The sequence below is a fragment of the Lathamus discolor genome, unplaced genomic scaffold, assembly GCF_037157495.1.
Source record: "Lathamus discolor isolate bLatDis1 unplaced genomic scaffold, bLatDis1.hap1 Scaffold_73, whole genome shotgun sequence".
NCBI lineage: Eukaryota > Metazoa > Chordata > Aves > Psittaciformes > Psittacidae > Lathamus > Lathamus discolor.
The window spans coordinates 1,842,063-1,846,786 of NW_027069387.1; positions in this window are offsets into that span (position 1 = coordinate 1,842,063).

Here is a 4,724-nt window from a genome sequence, read left to right on the forward strand (position 1 = left end):
AGAGGAGAATCGAAAAGAATGCAACTCCCATGGGTTGAGATAAGAACAGATTAGTAACTAAGGTATAACACAAAGCACCACTGCTACCACCAATAATAATAATGATAAAGGAAATAACAAGGGAAGAGAATATAACACCTCAACACCAGCCGACCAATAACTCGCCCCACTCCCCCCAGACAAGAACCCAACGATACCTCATCCAGACCTCCAGTCCCTGCCCTTCCATGTAACTCTCCGTTACATCCTGGGCATGACGTGCTGTGGTATGGAATACCTCTTTGGCTAGTTTGGGTCAGGTGTCTCGTCTCTGCTTCCTCCCGGCCTCTCCTCCTCCCTGACAGATCATGAGGCTCAGAAAGTCCTTGGCCAGACCAAACATTTGAGCAGCAACTAAAAATATTAGCGTTATCAGCACTGTTCCCAGACCAAAAAATCAAAACACAGCGCTGCACCAGCTACTAAGAAGGAGAAAAATAACTGCTACTGCTGAGTCCAGGGCACCCATTGTTATCATTATTATTCATGTTGTTGGTATTATTATCACAGTATTGTGCTTGATTTCAGTTCCTGACCTGTTCTCAACTCCACCCGCGGGTTTCACATTGTTCCCATTGTCCTCCCCAACTCACCCAGGTGCTGTGCGAATGTCGTGGTTTAAACCCAACCACAAAAGCTCGTTCACTCACCCCCCACCCCAACCCTCCCCGCTCTTGGAGGGATGGGGAGGAGAATCAGGAGAATGTAACTCCCATGGGTTGAGATAAGAACAGCCCAGTAACTAAGGTATAACACAAATCACTACTGCTACCACTAATGATAATATTGATAAGAGAAAATAACAAGAGAATACGATACCACGGCTGAACGAGTTCGACCCACCCAAAGAGAGACTATGCCCTTCCAGGTAACTCCCAGTTACCTCCCTGGGCATGACGTGCTGTGGTATGGAATACCTCCCTGGCTAGCTTAGGTCAGGTGTCCCACCTCTGCTTCCTCCCGGGCTCCCCTCGTGCCCAGCAGAGCATGAGACTCACAAAGTCCTTGGCCAGAATAAACATTACTTAACAACAACTAAAAACAATCGGTGTTATCAGCTCTCTGCCCAGGCTGGAAGTCAAAACACAGAGCTTACACCAGTTACTAAGAAGGAGCAAAAGGGCTACTGGTAAACCCAGGACAGTGAGTGGTTGCTGGTGCTGAGTTCCTGTCTGGGTTTCAAAATTGCCCCTGTCCTGGCCCTTTTGTTGTGGCAGCAGGGGCTGGACGTTTGCACCCCTGGAGCTTGGCTCTTTGCACGGGCACGCAGCTGGAAGCAGCATCCTTTGGCTCAGGGAGCGCAGCTCCTGAGTGTTGCTGGGGCTGGGGCTGTGCTTGCCAAGGGCAGGGCAGGCCCAGCAACAGCTCCCACCCTGGCCATGTTGCTGGGGAAGCACAGGGGCTCCAGCGGGCATTGCCGCAGTCAGGATTGTGCAGGTGTGCCCAGAGCCCACCAGCTCCTTCCCACCTTGCGCAATGCCCGGTGGGCTTCTGGGCTTTGCCTGCGCCTGCCAGGGCCTTTGTCACCTTCCGGAATGCATTGCCAGACCCCAGCAGAGCACTGGAGCCTTCCACAATGCCCGGCGCTGGCCTGGCCTTTCCCAGAGCCCACCAGCACCCCTTCTGCCTTCCGCAATGCCCAGTGGATTTTTGAGGGATCTGCAGGAGCCAGGCAGGTCCCCTTGTGCTGAGCTCCCAGTGACAGCACCAGCAGCTGCACTGCCCAGGGGCTGCTCCTGCCCTGACACCTTCCGAGCACCTCTGACGCCAGCAGCTCCTGCACACACAAGGCTCCTGATCTGCCTCCAGTACCTCTGCATGCAGAGGTGAGCTCCAAGCACATGAACAAGCCCAGTGCCTCCTCCTCACCCATCCCCTGCTCCTACAGCTGGGATGGCACCAGCACACCTCCTGACAGCTTCTCCTCCCTTCACAGCACGCACCCACAATGTGCTTCAAACCAACACTGGAACAGGATTGCAAAGTCAAAGAACACGTACCTGGATGCGCAGGGCAGCCACGGGAGACACAGCCTCCCGAGGGAGAGGTCTCCCCTGCACTGGTTACTGCAGGGCTCGCGCTCCTTAAATAGCCCACGCTCACTGTGGGGGCCCCGTCACAATGGGCAAATCCACAGGGACCGCCACGGCTTTGTCATGGCAGCAGCATCGTGCCCATGGCCACTGGGCACCCAGGGGTGCTCCGGGAGTCGCCGCGTGGGGAACCAGCCTCTGCCCCTGCTGCCAGAGCTGCAGGCAGTCTCAGTGGCAGACAAACCTCCAGGACCCGCAGCAGCCGCACTGTGCTCCCCTGCACCTCGCACTCTCACAGCATCCTTCATCCCGCAACCCCACGATAAAGGGATGGCTCCATTCCATCAAGTGCTTCCTTCTATTGCAGTCCGCATGGAAAACAAACCAGATTCCTGCGCTCCCTACACTGTGCACTATTAACTGTGAGCACAAATCCCACCCACTCAACATGCGGTCCCACGACCAGACCCGACAGCGCAGACCGCCGGGGCCAGGCCCCCCCGCACCAGCCCCAGACAAGACACCCGTGGGGAAAAGCAACCCTCAGCTGCAGACTGAGAATCTGCCCGTGGCAGGGAAACGGCAGCGACCACAACTACGGCCACAGGGAGCTGGGGAGCAGGAGCCGCTCCGCACCCCCGCCAGGCTGCTGACGGGAACGCTACGGACCCGGGGCGGGCACGGGACACACACGGAGGGAAGGACCCACACGGAAAACCTGGCAATCAGCACCTGAAGGAGCAAGGCGCAGGTCGGAAACCTGCAGGGATTATAAAGAGAGAAATAACTCACCCACCAGCCAGAGCTCTTCAAAAAAACAAGAACAAAGTCATGAAAAGAAGTGAAAAAACAAACCTGGAGCAACAACAGAAGAGGTAAAATCTTCTATCACTAAAATCACTCTTAAGAGCTGCACAGCAAACTTTGCTCCTGTAGAACTCTTGTGGTTTAAAAGGGACAGAGCATAAAACTAGAGATGGGAAAGGAAACTGCTAACCAGCAGTGATGCCCAATGCAATTGCTCAGTACCCACTGAGCCATACCCAGCCTGACCCAATGCCATCCCTTCAGGGTGACTCCCTGTAGTTTCTATACTGGACATGATGTGCTGTGGGATGGAATACCCCTTTGGCTAGTTTGATTCAGGTGTCCTGTCTGCTTCCTCCTGGCTTCTTGTGCCCCTCCTCACTGCAGAGCAGGAGAGACTGAAAAGTCCTTGATCAGGGTAAGTGCTACCGAGCAACAACTAAACTGTCAGCGTGTTACCAGTGTTATTGCCAGAACAAAGCCAGAACACAGCACTGCACCAGCTACAGGGAAGAGAATTAATTCTATCCCAGTCAAAACACCACAGAGGGGGCTGGAAGCTCAGCCCTGAGGCCAGCACCAGCCCCACTGCCTGCCCAGGCAGCCTTGAAACCCTTCACACCAAAGAACTGCCCCAGTTCCCAAGACAAGCCAGGGCTGCAGCAGCCAGAGGAACTGTGGGTGCCTCTGGAACAGGGACTCCCAGGCAGAGGCTGGAAGCTCCCCACGAACCCTTGGACCATCGTGCAGGGTTGATGCACCTGGGTGATGCTGGCGCTGCCGGTGCAGAAGGTCCCTCCTCTTGGGTGCTGCCCCATGATGCTGCAGGTGCTGCTCTGGGAAGTTCTCTGTCGTCTCCCCACAGTGACTGCCGTGGGCACTCGCTGCATGCAATATAAGCGGTGGGAGCGGTGATGTCATAGTGCATGGCAGGTGATGTCACTCCCAGTGTGTCACAGCAGCCGCGCTGCCTGCCCAGGCACCCAGATACCAGAGGAGCTGCTCTTGCCTCCTCCACCGGTAGCTTGTGTTCCGTGGGGCAGCTGCCATCTCCCGGTGCCTCCGCTGAAGGGTTCCGTGGGGTTCCGTGGGCTCGCACACCTGAACATGGGGTGTTCCACAATCAGCCACCCCTGTGGTCCCCGGGTCCCCATGGTCGTTGTGATGTCTGTGTCCCCATGGTTCCCATGTGACCCACCATGTGCCTATGGTCACCATTTCCCCGTGTCCCCAGCGCGTCCCTGTGGTCACTGTGTTGTAACCTTAAACTAACAAGAATGTGTGTGCCTTTAGCATAGTAGCATAGGCCAAACTGTTCTAACTGACTAACGTGTAGAGAGAAAGGAGCGTTTGGCTGATGGGGGAAGGAACATCATGGGACTGATAAGAGCTAAGGAGACAGTAAATAAGAGCAAGGATGCCAGCCTTCAAGACAGCAGAGTGGCGCCCAGTGTGGAGCAAGACTGGAGCAGAGCAGAAGCAAGGACATAGCAACTGCTACCTGGGCACTAGGACCTTGCGAGCCTGCGCAAGCACTGAGTCATTCGGTAAGCACAGTGAGGCAGCGCCGCGCTGCACTGCCATGGCTCCGAGAGCCCCGCAGCGCAGGGCTCAGGACAAGAAGGAGAGAAAGGCTTTTGGAATGTTCCTGCTGGTGCTGATCAGGCTGAAATGGAACCAACCGGGAAAGCTTGCTCCCCAGAAGTCATCCGTGCCTCTGGGATGCCAGGATTCTCTGACCCCCAACTTGGGGGGGCAGTTGTGGGTCTGGGGGAGTCACTTGGGAGCTTCTTGGCAGGCAGTTCTGGGTCTGGGGGTAACTTGGGCTTCACTTGGGGGTCACTT